Source organism: Apteryx rowi, unplaced genomic scaffold (genome assembly GCF_003343035.1).
Source record: "Apteryx rowi isolate R43461 unplaced genomic scaffold, aptRow1 scaffold_581, whole genome shotgun sequence".
Taxonomy (NCBI): domain Eukaryota; kingdom Metazoa; phylum Chordata; class Aves; order Apterygiformes; family Apterygidae; genus Apteryx; species Apteryx rowi.
The window spans coordinates 458,886-475,919 of record NW_020450851.1 but is presented as its reverse complement, the minus strand read 5'-3'; positions in this window follow the sequence as shown (position 1 = coordinate 475,919).

The following is a 17,034-nucleotide window of genomic DNA, read 5'->3' as shown; positions in this document are numbered from 1 at the left end:
AAGTTGTTGGTTTTAAGACCTCATGCCCAAAAGTAACTTCAAGGCATTTTAATCTCATTTCCTCCCCCCTCTTCCTCTAGGTTTTAGAAGATGCCTAACTGAATCTGTATCTCTTCCACCCACCTCTTTTCATCAGACTCTTCTTTGGTCCACTTCCAATCTGCTTTGCCATCTTTTGGGAAGATATTTAAGTGACTGGTTCACCATAGTGCCCAGGCTTATTTGAGTTTATGTCTTTGGATAGCCTCCAAAGGGCTTTATCCAAGGACTTAATTAGTCATCATTAAAAAAAAGTGTATAAATGGCTGCCTAGGAGAAAAATAGATTATAAAACCAGGTATTTTATTAAGGCCATTAGTCTGCAACTATATGAGAAAGAAAAATTTTTATCCAACCATCCTGCATCAGTTTTGGGTGACCTTTGTAAAAAAATGCCAAAGTAATTCAGGTGCTGCATCCCAGTAAGTTCCTGGCAACTRTGCAGGGACTGCAGCATAGCTGCAACCTTGTCGTCCTCTGTACCTTCTTTTTTCTGATCGCCCAGGAGTTCGGATGTGTGCAGGGACCTGAGGCTAGCCTCTTTCCTTTTGGTCATCTCTTTTCAAAACTTAAACTCTTTCTACTTCTTGCCATTTGTCTTCTTCTCCCTGTTGGAGGTCCTCCTTGTCCTCCCCAGCTCTCCTCCTCCAGCCATATCCCCACCCCTTGCTGCATCTCTCCTGGTCACCACCACTTCTCCAAAGGAGCAATCAGCATGGGCACTTCAGGATGCTTTGCCTTTTCAGTGTCACCTAGCTGCCTGTTCGTTCCTCTTCCGCTTGCCATGCTTGACTGACATCTCTAAAGAGGCGGGCTCACAGCCTATGTCACCATCCAAACCACACTTTTTTCATCTCTCCTTCCACTCCACTTTCCCCTCCCTTGTCCCCCCAGCTCCTTGTCATGTCCTGGCCTTTTGCCTGGCCCTCGTTTCAGATAAGAAGTACAACAGTGAGGGAATTTCAAAGTTTCCAGCCATGTTTATACAATTTAGTTGAGGGAATAGTGTGTTAAAATGCCAGTAAAACCTAAAGGGTCCTGGACAGTTATTGCTGAACATTAAAATTCCCAGAGCCTAGTCACAGAATCACAGAATGGTTGAGGTTGGAAGGGACCTCTGGAGATCATCTAGTCCAACCCCCCTGCTCAAGCAGGGTCACCTAGAGCACATTGCACAGGATTGCATCCAGGCAGGTTTTGAATATCTCCAGGGAAGGAGACTCCACAACTTCTCTGGGCAACCTGTTCCAGTGCTCTGTCACCCTCACAGTGAAGAAGTTTTTCCTCATGTTCACATGGAACTGCCTGTCTTTCAGTTTGTGCCTGTTGCCTTGCATCCTGTCGCTGGGCACCACTGAAAAGAGTCTGGTCCCATCCTCTCGACACCCTCCCTTCAGATACTTGTACACGTTGATAAGATCTCCTCTCAGCCTTCTCTTCTCCAGGCTAAACAGGCCCAGCTCTCTCAGCCTTTCCTCATAAGAGAGATGTTCCAGTCCCCTAATCATCTTTGTGGCCCTTCACTGGACTTGCTCCAGTAGTGCCACATCCCTCTTGTACTGGGGAGCCCAGAACTGGACGCAGTACTCCAGATGTGGCCTCACCAGGGCTGAGTAGAGGGGGAGAATCACCTCCCTCCACCTGCTGGCAACACTCTTCCTGATGCACCCCAGAATACCATTGGCCTTCTTGGCCACAAGGGCACATTGCTGCCTCATGCTTAACTTGGTGTCCACCAGCACTCCCAGGTCCTTCTCCGCAGAGCTGCTTTCCAGCAGGTCAGCCCCCAACCTGTACTGGTGCCTGGGGTTATTCCTCCCCAGGCGCAGGACCCTGCACTTGCCTTTGTTGAACTTCATGAGGTTCCTCTCCGCCCACCTCTCCAGCCTGTCCAGGTCTCTCTGAATGGCAGCACAGCCCTCTGGGGTATCCACCACTCCTCCCAGTTTTGTATCGTCAGCAAACTTGCTGAGGGTGCACTCTGTCCCTTCATCCAGGTCATTGAGGAAGAAGTTGAACAAGACTGGACCCAGGACTGACCCCTGGGGGACACCGCTAGCTACAGGCCTCCACCTAGACTCTGTGCCGCTGATCACAACCCTCTGAGCTCTGCCATTCAGCCGGTTCTCAATCCACCTCACTGTCCACTCATCTAACCCACACTTCCTGAGCTTGTCTATGAGGATGCTATGGSAGAYRGTGTCGAAAGCCTTGCTGAAGTCAAGGGAGACAACATCCACTGCTCTCCCCTCCTCTACCCAGCCAGTCGTTCCATCATAGAAGGCTATCAGGTTGGTTAGGCATGATTTTCCCTTGGTGAAGCCATGCTGACTACTCCTGATCACCTTCTTGTCCTCCACATGCTTGGARACGGCCTCCAGCATGAGCTGCTCCATCACCTTTCCAGGGATGGAGGTGAGGCTGABTGGCCYGTAGTTBCCYGGGTCCTCCTTCTTGCCCTTTTTGAAGACTGGGGTGACACTGGCTTTCTTCCAGTCTTCAGGCACCTCTCCTGTTCTCCATGACCTTTCAAAGATGATGGAGAGTGGCTTAGCAATGACATCCGCCAGCTCCCTCAGCACTCATCACCATCATCTGTGAAATATTATCTATCATCTTCTCCTCTATCCATACATTTTCAAAACCATGATTAAAGACCCTGTCAAGAGACAGCTTAGCACTGGTTTTGAAGGGAAGATCCACATGGGCTTCAGCAGATCATGGCCAGGGCTCATGACAGCTCACGCTGAAGCAGCAAAGGTCCCTTACAGCAAAATCCTTGCACAGCCATTTGACTTCAAGCAGGTGAGTCATCCCAAAGGACACACAGGCACACTTAAACTTCTGCTCAAGGGCATTAGTAGGTTTGGACTGAAACCAGCATCACCCCAACCTCACAATTCACAGAAAGATGGAAACCTTGACAAGCAAAGGCAGCCTCCATGAGATAACCTTATTTAATCCTGTGACAGTGTTGAAGGCTGAGGAAGGTCTCTAGAGAAGCCTTTTCCATCTCCCATAGAGCTACATAACAACAGGAAAGCATCATTGCAACAGAAATTTGGTATGAATGAAGTATGAATAGAAAGGTTTGTAAGCCCCTGAAGTAGCCTCAGGATGAAGGTTGAAGGAATGGCCTGAACTGAAAATGAAGAACATCGCCCCCATGGTTCACATCAAGATCAAAAGCCAGCATGTCAATATGACCCTGACAGGTGGCTCGTTAGCAGAAGGCCCAACATTTGAACACCAGGAGGATGGCAACAAGGTTGTGGCATGTCACATATACCAGTCCTTTTCCTGTTGACCCAACAGAAAAATAGACTGTGAATACAGAATTCAAATATATAGTGCAAACAAGGAAAAGCAGATGACTGGGAACCTATGGGGTGGGGAGGCTGCAGACAGCCAGATTTGCAGGCAAAAGACCAGCCTGTAACAGCTATTGGCTCCTAAGGGAGTCCTGTCGGCATCTGTCCAAAATTGAGTTTGTTGTTGCCAGTCAAGATGAACCCAAGAGACACAGTGAGGACTTGAGAGCTGGTGGCCCGTGCGCTCCCTGTTGCACACAAGTGATCCTGGCTAGACTACTTGAACACATGCATCTTGGGGCTTGTTAGCTCGTGAGTGTGTAAAATCAATCTGCTAAGGATTTTGTTTAAAAATCACCTTCCCTTTCCATAAGATCCTGCACTGAATTTTCTTATACTGATCTACATTTTTATCATCTTGTCATTTAGATTTTTATTTAGACACTTAAATGAAAGGCTTTTTTTTTTTTCCATTTATGTTCCATTATTAAGTAACAGTAGTTTGTGTAAAAGATGAGGAGATGCTAAAAAATTATTTTCTAAAACCTGCTTGAATACCATGCAGTTTTGAAGCCCTTAACTAAAAAGAAAATACAAATCCACAAGCCTATCTAGAAAAAGCAAACTACTAGCACACCTCACCTGATATCTGTTATTTAAAAGAGGAAAAAATAATTAAAATGTTTTAGTCATTGAGTTCCTCTCAAATATAACTCCTCTGGTTTCTGAAAGTTCTTGGTAAAATCTGTGAAGGAGCATCCCCCTTTCCTGTCATTAAAAACCTGCTTCAGCACATGTCTTGGGACTGTTCTTCAGGCCTGTGAAGCAAAGCATGCATTTGTTTGATTGCAAGTATCCTTATTTTTGCAAGAGCTTGAAATGATTTAGCTTTCCTTCCACTATGTTGAAACACTTTCAGAATTCAGAGAAAAGCTCACAGATAGCAAGAGCTTTTATGGAAATAGTCAGCACCCTCAGGAAGGCTCAGACAAGGATTTAATTACCCAGATATTATATCTGGGTTTGCCCATGCCAACAAGCACAGACTGATGGAGCTGGCAGGGCAGTCGCAGTGGGCGAGCAAGGCAAGTAACACCAGTTTGGTGCTTTTGGTTCCCTCCTAGGACAAGGGAAAGTCTTGCACAGAACAATGCTGTGATAGTCCCTGGCTGCTTCAAAGGCACGTGGCTGTTTGTTCCACTGAAGGAACAGCTCACATGCAGTTTCCTTTGAAAAAAATAGAAAATGAAGAAAAAAAAAAAAACAAGAAATAAAGCATGGAGGATTCAGACACCCTGCTTTCTCTGGCACAGCGTGGGGACACTTGCTTTAGCTCTGGATGAGACAACCGCAGCCTGGGAGGCAGGTCAGCCTCTCAGCCCAGCTGCACCCATGATCTCCTGCTTTGCTAGCACAGACTCAGAGCCCTGCTACGACCAATGAGTCACCTGTGTTTGCCTGCATGTATGACACACAGTGAAGTCGCTCTGATCCCTTCCCAGAAAGGACACTGGAACAAGTACACCCACACCTACCAAGTGAACAAAATAATTAATGTTATGCATTGAAAGAGAAAAGGTGAAAAAAATGCCAACTAGTTTTTTCTTCCTCTCTGCACTTGGTGCCTTGTTTTACTTTCTTGGCAACATTACAAAAGTTAATCTGTCCTTATCATAAGGTTTCCTTCCTTAGATTAATAGGATCAGCCCTTAAATGTGAAGCTCCCCAAAGTAAATGTATTATAGCTATTTCCCATCTTACTTGGAGCAATAAAATATACAACAGGAGTGCCTGCCCCTAAAGCAGGCACTGATCACATGTGACCAGCAGGAGGAATTTGGTAAACTGAGTTACTGATGGCCTGGAGTTTGCCTCAGAGACATTAATAGCAGCAACATGATTGTCTTTTGCCTTTTGGTATCAGCACTGTTACACCCTCATATTAAACTGGAGAAAGAATGGGATGTCAAATTTTTCTGCAGTTGGAGACTGGAAAAATATCTTTCCAGTTATTGCAATCAAATTAAAATGACCAAACTTTACATTGGCAGAGGAAACCCCAAGGCCGGTGGCTCAGTTGAGCAGAGGTGGCCTTGGATAAACAGGGTCCACAAGGACCATGCTGTCTGCAAGGCGACAGCCTGAGCGGCATTGCGGGAAGCTGGCAAGCCTGAGGGGCCACGCACTATGGCTTTGTGGGGCTGATACCAGCGGGGTTTGTTTAAACCAGAGATTACTACAGAACTGTAGTGCAGAGACATCCCCTGGGACACCTCTATACCTTGTCTATACCTACCATGTCTTGGACACCTCTATACAACCAAAAGCTTTCGTAGGGGAACAGAAGGCTAAAGTTTCAGTAGTTTAATGTGCTCCAGAAATTATGGACTTTGTAACAACTAGCAAAAATGCATTTTATTTGTGGACTTCTTTCTAGGACTCAAGAAGGAACATTGTTGTAATCTTCTCTGGGTGTTCATTTTAAATGTCCCTGGACACAGGTGGAAGATGGGTCTCACAGCAGCAGCTCTTTGCTTTGCATAGCACTGTCTTGTGACCCAGTGACAGAGTATAACCAGGTCCCAGAGCCACAGCCAGTTTGGTGAAAAAGCTATAAATAATTGCACCACTGCTTTCTTAGGCCAGTCAGAGCGGTTAGCCGAAAACTGGCTTTTCCCTACCAGTTTAACAAACACCACTTGGCTTAATATCCTTTTGTATTTCTCCGGTGCTGAAGGTAAGAACACACAGAGCTAGCATTTTTACTCCTCATTTCTGCCTTTTGGAGTGAGCCCCTAATCAGCCTGTTTTGGAGAAGGAAGTGAAATCACACTTGAGCCTGGCTCCAGCACTTCCTCAAGAGGGCAGAGTCAAATGGGCACCGTGAGCTCCCGGTGGCCCCCAGGCAAGGTGCTGCCTTACAGACCATCCCTGGCAACACTATCACCCAAATCGGTGGAGATGGCCACCCATCTCCTCTGGACCTTCACCTCTCACCTCCCTGGCTGCTGTTGTGCCTTGTGACAAAAAAAGCTAAAGCAGCATACAGCAGGGCATAAGCACAGTGAACAAATGAAACTTTCTAAATACGCAAAACAGCACAGGAATATGCATTATCTGCGTGAAGAAAGACCCCTCGTTCTTTAATCCAGTGATGATGTCTCTTAAGAGATGCTCTTACAGAGCCCATTCCTAGGAGAGAATCTGTGTAAGGAAATTAGGCGTCATTAATGGTCTTCCCTTGTAAGAAGATACTTGATGAAATTAAAAGAGAAAACATTCAGCACTGAAAAAGATTGTTTTTTAAACACCATAATTATCCTGTGTGACTCACTGCCACACCATATCATTGCTACCAAGAGGTTTGTTAGTTTTTTTTTAAATGTGGTGTTTATATGAGTCAGGAGACTGCAGGCAGCCATATTAGACAGGAAAACCAATGAAGGAAACTCTTTTTCTTCAGAACATCAGTCTGCTGCAGAATTCCAAGGTTATTTTGCAATTCTGCATTTCTGAGTATTCTTACACCTTTTTCCCACATAACGGTCAGCCTTTCCCACCTGCTCTACTGTAGTCCATTCCCCTGGGTCACCCTGGGATCCCCCACTCTAGGAGCTGGTGGCCTTGAGGGGGTATGTTGTGACGTGACTATAACCTGTTATATGTGACTTGTTTTCTCCTTGCAGGAGGAGATTTGCATCTGCAGCTTTGTGTTTCGTTTTGGGAGGATATTCGTTTTCATAAATGTGCCACAGAATGTTTTACATGCAAGTGATACGTTACAGTCCTAGACAAACCACCAGCACAACCTTGCTTACAGTACTTTCTATGTTCCCATCCAAAGGCCCTCAGAAGTCAAGTGGTGTTTCAGTCTGTCTGAAGCAGCCCAAACCATCAGCTGCAAACAACTGTCTCTGAGCTCAGTACTGCCAGGATCCTCTCCAGCCAAACCATGCCGTTACCTCTTTCTGTGTCTGGAGATGCTGGAGGCCTTCAAGCAGTCAGAAAAGACACAGCAAGCACCGTAGCAGCTGGGTACTTGCACGGAGGGGGAAATCATTCATCCTCATACTTTCTCTCTGATAATTTTCTTGCAAACTTTCTAGACAAGTATCATCATCTAACCGCAAAAGCAGCCCTCTGGTTTCCTGTAACAAACACTGCAGACTCTAAGCAGTGGCTTCAGAAAAAAAAAAGTTTCCAGCCCTTCCTGATCATGGCAATTTCTGCTTGTGTGTCGCCAGAGCAGCAAACCGTACCCACCGGCGACTGCTGGTCTTCAGCTTGCATTGAGGATGGGACTTTTGCAGCAATCCCACAGCCTTGCGGAGGTGCTGACCGACTTGACCATGGCCCCAAAGGCTGGCCCGAGGGGAAAAGCTGGTGACTCAGAAGACATGTCCCTAATGGGTGAGGATGAGGAGGCTTAAGCAAGGGTGTTTGTTTGTTAGTTTTCTTCCTCCACCTGGGCTGTTTTTGTCCTCCACCCGTGGATGTAAATCTCCTTGCCTCACTGTTCCACCATGAGTTTTCACGACTTGCTGTCAGCTTGTTTTGATGCCTCCAAAGGCATGAAGCACCCGAGTCTTGCTTCAGGAGTTCATCCCAAAGGAAGCACTGCATGCAGTATCATCCAGGATCTCCCCAGGCTCATGCCCACAGGGAGCCCCTCTGCATCCAGCGGGAGTCGAGCATTGGGGCCCTCTGCATGCCATCTGTGCCCACGGTCACCTCAACACCCAGCACCCACCATGCACCCAACGCCCTTGAAGACCTTTGTGGCACAGGTGTGCTTTTGCACATACTGTGTGACCTGGCTTGGCAGCCTGGGGGGGGTGACACGTGTGGCACAGGGCGCCTGCATCGGCTTGCATCAGTGTGCCCTGGCCATGTCCCACTCCTGAGCAGGGGGCCTGGGTTATGTTCACAATTTGCAGTTTTTCTCATGGCCACCGGGTGTCCCAATGGGCCTGCACAGAGGTGGCAGCCAGGAGGTGACACTCTCAGGGGAGACTTGGCTCGGGTGCCGCTTGCTGCTGCGGTACACGTACACGTCCAGCCGTGGTCATCAGGTGCTGCACCCACGAGACACGTGAGCTTCACAGCTTTGCCCTTCTGGTTAAAGGCTACAAAGTGTTCCTTGCTATCGTCCAGTCCTATGGTGACAGCACCACAGGCAAAGAGCAGAAGAAAAGGCAAAAATCTGCCCTCGGAGAACTTAGTTTTGCAAACACGCAATTTCTGCACACAACACAGTGCTGCAAATTATTCACCAGGCCCTGTGCTGGGGCATACTGAAGCAAGGTGGAGGTGCTAAACCATAAGTGCCTCTCTTTGAAGCCTCCGACTCAAGCTAACCTCTCAGAACAAGTGATAAAACCTCTTGGGCTACATTAGGAGGAAATGTCACACAGCAGTGTGTTGTTGAATGTCAATGCACAATCACAGAGATGTTTTTTGCTTTCTCTAAAGCACGTACTTCTCAGAGCAAACGCAGCTTTGTGGTTATGTGCCAAGGGCTTGGGGGGATACATATCCATTCCAGCCTCAGACTTCACAAGAAGCCTTAAACAATCACCTAATTGTCCAACGCACTGGCATAAAGCAGTTTCCCTTCTGCAGGTCTTGTCTGTTTACAGGGGAATAGCAGTTTTTTACTGTATGTACGCCAAGTGCCAAGCACAAGGTGGGCTTTATCTCAGCTGGGGCCTCTGAGATGCTGTAGCAATAAAAGTAATTAGTCCTGTTACCGTGCGGGAGCTTAGCAGAGCCAGCGCATGCTCAGGGCAGATAAGCTCATCAGAGACTTCAGCCCCCAAACTTGTTCAGTAGTGATTTCCTGTATGTGCAAAATCAGCTCCTCGTTTGGACACATCAGGCAAATTCTTACACAGGCAGGAAAGCTCTCCCCCATAGCCATGCAGCAGTTCCCTGACGAATTTTGAGCCTGTGCTCTAAACTACGTGAGATTTCAATTTTAAGTGCTAGGAGTTCAACAAAGGCAAAATAGTATTTTTTCCCCTATGTTCTGATTCTAGCCTGATACTTTCAGAAAAATTCATCCTGAATCAGGCCACTGGCATGGAAAGTTGTTAACATTTGGCATAGTTATAAGAAGCAAAAAAGAAGGCCATGTAACAGGTAGTGCTGGGCAAGTTAACAGTAAGCATTGTTGCATGAGTACAATAAAGTATTACAATCTTTCAGATGTCAGAACACCTGTCCATCAGATCTGGCAAGCCAAATCTACATTCCTGTCCGCAGAGCAACAGCATATTTCACAATGCATTGAATACTGAGCTGTACAATTCTTTAAATACCTAGATAGCTCCTCAGAAGCTGCATTGTGACTTCCTCAGGCATAACAGTGTCTCTCACCTTTCTATAACAAATCAGCCATCAATTCATCTGTCAGTCATCTAGCTTCCTCTGATATAACTGTGCCATCCTAACCTCAGGACTGAGTGCTGAGGAAAAAGCCCAAGAACACCTGAGAAAATAGTTTGCTCAAGCACCCATGGTATGTGTTTCCCACGTGTTGTGTCGTGTGCCACTGAAGCAGCCTGTTTTGCAGCATTTAACCAGCAGATAGGTGAGGAACATCTCCATCTGCACAAAACCAGACCCAGCCCTTGAGCGAGGGTCTGGGTAGCTCCAGAGATGCACTCAGGAGTCCCTAGCAGATAGTAGATTAATAATTCCACTTCAGCCAAAGCAGGAGTGATTTAAAGCTATCACTTATTACTGTTTGGTGGCCTGTGATGTCTCTTCTTAATTTCCTAGCAGCCAAGCACTCGCCCCTCAGATGTTGCCCAGGGGCTTTCTTCGGCACCGAAGGAGGGAAAGGCTGAACGACTGCTAGAGATGGACACCTGGCATCCAGCCACAGAGCCGACCACACTGTGCACTCAGGGCCGTCGGCACTGCTCCTGCTCTCCGGTAAACTGGAATTGGCAGTCTCTGGGCTGCTGAGTGACCGGCAGTAAATCCACACACGTGCGCGCGCACGCACACACGCACACACATTCATGCACACACACACCCCGGAGACAGGCTCCACCTTCCAGAGGGGCAAACGACGCACTGGTACAGCTTGCCAGCTGTGTCTGCCTTGGAAAAAGCAAGGCCAGCCCTTAGCCCTTTGGAAAATTTGCCTGATGTTTGTATCTCTGGAGACTGCCAAAGCTGCAGCTTTTCATCTTGCGGCATTTGAATTCAGAAAAGGGAGTCAGAAGGAAAGTCAAAGGGAGCTAAGGAGTTAGCTTGGTGGTGCCAGCTCCCAGGACGTTATAGCCAGTCCCCACGGCCCCTACTCCAGGCCTCTCTTCAGCGTATGGGAAGCTCAGCTTTCACAGGCTTTCTGACACCCTCGAGTGTCACAAAATTATAAAAATCCACACTCTATGAAACTCAAACCAGGAGAAAAATTGAAAACACAAAGCATACCTTAATTTACCTTAATTACGAGATATTTAAATCTGTCATGTGGTGCTTTCAGGGGCTTATCTCCTGATTTTGGAACACCCGCATTTGGCCCTCTGGAATCAGCAGGCATTTTCCGTGATGAGATATCCCCCCCCCCCAAAACCACTTCATTCCTTATCATTAGCCACCAGTCAGAGCAATTCTGAGCACTTTCACCTCTGGTGCTCCCGAGTTGCGATGGCACCACTCCTGCCCCATTCACAGACCTGTGTGCGCTGTGCTCACCCCGCAACTGAGGCCCAGGAGAAACCACCCCTGAAGTCTATCACAAGTGCATGCTAATGTTCCCAATTTCTCATCTGTTCTTTTTGCAGAGATTTGGCTTAATAGAAATAAATAAATTAGCCTCTGGTTGCATAAAGATTGTGCAAATGCAAGTGTTCTGCAGATGATTCTGATTAAGCTGCTATTTGCTCCTTCAGGAATAAGCACTTGATGCAAGATTTCAAAACCTGAGCAGCATGCAAATGGCCATGAAAAAGGAAGATGCAGTAAGCAATGACACATTAAACTGCTCCTCTCTTCCAGTGCACTTCAGGGATACAAAGTAGAAGAACAGAGAGGCAGCAGTAAGTCTTACCATTTGCTCTCACAGCAGAAAGCTCGGAACAAAAGTTTGTGTTGAAAAGTTCACACAATGGAGACCACATGTAAAGCAGATTTCATGGAGGTAATTAGATGAGGAGGACACAGACAGGTATTTGGGGGGGCAGGGGGTGAGGTACAGAAAGGGGAGGTTTGTGAGAAGATGTGACTTTGAAGCAGACGGGAAGCACAGAGAGAGATTTCAGTTCACAGCCAGTGAAATGCACAAATGCTGCCTCCCTACAGCGGTTTTTCACTTGAGATTATTTCATTATGTGTCTATCCATAGTAGTAGAAGTACCTGCAAAAGCTATAATGAAGAATACCAGAACAGTTTAATTTCTTCTTGTTTCACTTTTTGGACTACAATTTTATAGGCCTGGCCTCAGCTCAGTGTTATTGGTGCTTTTAAGTAAGAACAGTCCAGACACTTTTAGCCTCATTGGTCTTTGAAGGAAACACGGCTCATGCAGTCATGCCATCTGTCTTGCCCTTAGAAAAAACTCATGAGCCCGGTGACCCATTTCAACCAAGTCTGACCAAGGGGGTAGCAAATCTAACACCAGTGACACCCCCTACAAGGCCCATGCAAAGCAGCAGCACGGGGGAGGAGGAAGGCAGCAGATCAGGCTCTGCTGCTTTCGCTGGTCTCTCTGGTGCACCAGGTTGTGAGCTCAGAACAAGCCTCCTGCTCAGCCAGGGTAGGAAAAGCAGCCGGGAGAGACACAGCGGTCTCACACCCATAGGAGCGCACCCCTGCCCCCATCCCACTGTTCCCAGAATGACTGATTTGCCAAAGAGAAAATGGAATCTCCTCTTCTCTTTGTTAAAATAAAAACTAAGTTTCATGGAGCATCCTCGCTCGACTCATGGGTCACCCTGGCTGGGAGCTAGAAAGTTAAAATTTGGCAGGGGCAATACTCGTGTGTGAGACGCAGTTCTGAGTATATGGTGGGTGGTGCATGGCACCCAGGTAGCTTTGCTAAAGGTGACTACGAAAATCCAGGTCACCATAGGAGACAAGGTATCTCTATGCATCTTCCCAAATGACATGGATTGTCTAGAAACAAACAATCATTATGAGATTTAGGGATGTTTTGCTTAAATGCCTTAACAGTCCTAGCTGTCAAAAGACTGTATCTCTGTAAGAGTGTGGAGAGAGCCCCAGCAGCATAATCCATCACTGACCAGAGACAGTCATCTTTCAAGGAGGGAGGGAGGCAGAGACCAAGGTAAAGACAGCCTTGCAGGTCCACAGATTTCTGCAGCATGAAAATGTCAACAGTTTTCCCTTAAGATCAGAACAGTAATCTTGAGCCATGCTGCACTTTTTTATTGCATATACATTTGGCCTTGAGTGTGTCTCCTCCCATGTCTAGATAACCTCCTCTCCACCACGTGTCCCATCACCTTAACCTTTGCCTTCCCAGTGCCCATGATCCTCTTCTTTGCAGCAGCGTTGCCCTGCTCTGCCCATCCGAGCTCTCCAGGCCTGTGTGCCCAGTGCACAGCGAGAGAGTTCTTCCACCCCAGATTATTCCCAAAGTGAGGTGGAAGAAGGACTTGGACTTAAGACTCTCAGCCTAATACCTAACCACCAGTTGAGGAAGAGAGAATGTTATTATATTACCACTTACCTTCACTGTAATATTATTTTGCTGTATAAAATCAGTTGCAAAGACAATTTACATGAAAAATATTCCCTACTGGATAAACTCACATTGCTCCATGCTATGCACATTTCAGGATGTACCATCTCTTTCCAGACTGCTGGAATAGGGAACAAGGGGAAAATGGATGGGAATATAATGAATATTGGCAGGATTTGAATCTCCTGTGAATCTTATCTGATGTGAGCTGTTGTGGTTTCCGCCATGCCTCCAAGGAGCCTGTACTCTTTCCGCAAGCTGATGTGCATACATTATTGTAAAGTAGTCTGAGTTCTGCTTTGGTTGCCACTGCAAAAACAAGGAACTTTTTGTTAACAAATTTAAAGTGATGAACAGTGAGTAGCTGGTATGGCTACTGATTTAAGGATCATCAGGAGTTTGCAGGTTTTGTCTTGTTGTGCTGGTCAGGAAAGCTCCATTTACTTTACCTCCATTGGGCAAGGCTATTTTCATGGGACCATAAGATCATTCAGACAGGAAGGGACTCAGGAGGTCTTTAATCCTACTTCCTGCTCAAGGCAGGGTCAGCCATGAGTTTAGACCAGGTTGCTCAGGGCTTGATCCAGTCAGCTCTTGCAGCCTTCCAGGGATGCAGAGTATTTCAACAATATTCATGGTCAGGGGAGTGTACTGGCTCACAAAATAGGTGAGGAAACGTCTACTCTGCCCGAGTTGTACAAATAGGAAGCTGCATCTAATGTACCGTCTGCAGGGCCAGCTAACATTGCACAAACCCACAACAAATAACATTGCAAATGATGCTTTTAACCTGTAGGGTAGGGGGCTAGTGATCCAGGAATAGCTGCAAGGGGGAGGGTGCAAAGCTGGGGAGCACTGGTGGGGAAGGAGGAATGGGCTGGGTCAAGGCATCTGAAATATAGGAACTGAGTAGGACACTGAGACTGTGACTGGAAACTGAAGGAAGAAATTCTAGCACGGGCTGGGGAGAGAGACATAAGGGAATCAGAGTGCACAAACTTACCAGACAAACTTAGCACAGAGGAACATGCAGACCGATGGGCAAGGAGATGGGGAAAAATTAGGAGGAAGAACTGAGTTTTAACCAAAAACCTTTACCAGAGAGCTTTGGGGGTGAGTAGGGCTCAAAAGAAGAATTAGGGGAGATGGTGTTGGAGGCAGGGGCATAGAAACAGACTGGAGGGACCCAGAGGCAGTGGATCAGGCTTGGGAATGACGGCCTCTCTCACCTTTCTGCACATGGGGGCAGAAAGCCTGTGATGGAGCCAGATGCAGAAGTATGGCCAGTCCTTTGCTGATGGCATATACCTGTGAAAGCTGCTGGCACAGCACATGTCCTGTCATTATGAGGTTCCCATGACTTATTGATCTGTCTCTTATGCACTCCAGTGATATAAAATTGTCACAGCCAAGGGACGAAACCATACCAATACTTTACAGGTGCCAGTAGGTGCCATGTACTTGAGTTTGGGCCAGGGAGAAGGAGACAAGTTAATCAGAGAGGCATTGCACTAAATGCTGTATCAAAAAGTTGTAAAGTTGAAAAATATCACAATCAAGATTGCCTATGTAATTTTAATTCAGCCTTGCCTCCGCATGCGGTACAATCTAATCTAAATTAAATGATCATGTGGTTTATTATCTTTCTCCACAAGACCTCTGCCTCACAGCAAACACAGGAGAGTCATTAAGTCCCTAGCCCAAAGAGCTCCCAGTCTCAGGAAAACCAGACAAGGGGCTGGGAACGGAGCGACCCTTGGAAGGAAGTGGGCAGGGAACACCAGTGGGTATGATCCTAGATACGGCAGCTGCATTTACTACTAGATTATTTTTTCTCAAATCAGATTAAAATTAAGAAAAGGGATAAAAACAATCAGAGCAAGAAACAAGCTTCACAAGTTCCTACTGTCCATCTGCTGAGTTAATATGTTCAGGTTGCTGATGGCAGGTTGCTGTGGACCTCTCTGTAAAGGCAGAAACAGAGGTGGGTAAAGGGCTAGTGCGTCCAGAGTGCCTTCCTCTGGCACAAAGGGTGACACAGATTAAGAGGTGAGGAGGCTTCCGCAGAGGTGGATCGGGAGCACCAGGGGCTCTGCCGGCCCACAGGCAAAAGCAATGGGGAAGGCTGCCACTCTGAAGTCTCTGCCAGGTAAAGATCATGTCTCTATATTGATTCTTGCTTGCCCAGTACACAGAGTAAAAGATGTTAGTAAAAGATATTGTGATAGCACCTTGTAGTCCCAGTATTCTAGGGCCAATATGAACACCTTGCTGGCCACAATCCTTAAGGAATTACATACAAACAAACTGCTTTTATAAATGCTAGAATTAAGCTAAAATGTCCCTGGCACTTTGCAGCCATCCAACCCACAGCTTGGAGCTGTGTTCCCTGACCTTTTGCACCCAGCTCACAACTCCCAAGCCCTTGGTAGACAGAACGAGTATCACGGTGGGTGCTCTTCCCTCCAGTGTTGAGCGCACTGGTGTGAGTGTAATGAACTGTTCCCAAGCTCACAGTTAAAGATCCTCTGTTGGAGGACTGGGTTTCCCCTCTTCCTTAACTATTCCATGTCCAGTTACAAAATGCATTTTCCTGTAGGCGAGCAGTGCAGGACCAATGACAACTGAAGTTCAGTTGAACACATACAGTACAAGCACGGTAACTTTAATCTATGTCATGCAGCGAAGGTATTCCCAGGGCAAGAAGGGGACTGTAGAGCCCTTCCGGGGTCATTCATTCTGCAGCCTGACAGCTAAATCCTCCACCAAGGATACCGGTGAGCATGTCACCTGTAGGGACTAGGCACTGACTCATCTCATGTATCCAATACCAGCCACTGAACTGTCTCAAGGAAGTCACAGCCTTGGCTGGATTCGCATTTAAAGGCGTTGGTGCTTATTAGTCCCTTCTCATGGCATCAAATCCTACATGGGAACTTCATCTTTCCACCTCCCCCAGCCAGTCTAAAGTTGGTCTTCTCACACCATTCACAACTAATGGATATGAGTCCTAGCAGCCCTCCCTCCTACCGACCTGACCTACAAAGAGATTATCTTGGGTACCTCCATCCAGGAGAGAGAATCAAGGCAGCCAGACCCAAAGTATATTTGTGAAGGTAACTCATTTCTTAAAGAAAAAAAAAAAAAAAATCCTGCCACACAGGATTATTCCTCTCCTTGCCCACCTACCAGGTGAGCCCCACGGCTGAGCATCCCGTACCACGGTGATGACCCACAGTGAGCCCTCACTTGGGGAGCTCATGGCCACCACCTGGGTGATGGAGGGCCCTCAGGACTGCTCACACCCTGCAGGGCCCTCACGGGAATGCCAGCACCCCCAGGGACCAGGCTCCAAGGAGGAATCTGCTCTCAGAGATCTGATCTCAGACCTCGGGGGGAGCCATGTCTCATGATACTGCTTTTACTCATGCCCTGGGAGCATTGCCATGGCAAATGCCATCGCTGTGGCTATGGATAGTGCTCCTGGGGGAAGGATGCATCCCCAAGGTCACCCTCCTTCCTGGTCTTCTCCAGGGTTACCAGCTTGCTTGCATCTCAGGTTTCAAGACGTTTACTTAAGGATTTTTTTTTAACTCTTTCCCTTTTTTGAAAACCTCTCTCCTTTGATCATATTTTGAACTAACAAGTTTCTTGACTTCAAGCGTTAAGGGTGATCTTCTCATCCCAAATGACCTGCTCGGTCCCGGCTCTGCCGTGAGACAGGCGCTGCAGGACGGAGAGCTCAGGTGGGCAGTCCAAACCGCGGCTCCCAGCTCTCGCTCCCGGCTCCCAAACAGCCTTCCCCCGTCCCGTCCCGTCCCGTCCCGTCCCGTCCCGTCCCGTCCCCCCCCAGCGAAGCAAAGCCTGGCTGCTTCCCCCGGCTCCCGAAGGGATTTCTGCCAGGTGCCTCTTCCAGAGGGGCCCCGTCGCCGGCGGGAGCCCGGCCGGCGGCACGGCTCCGTGGC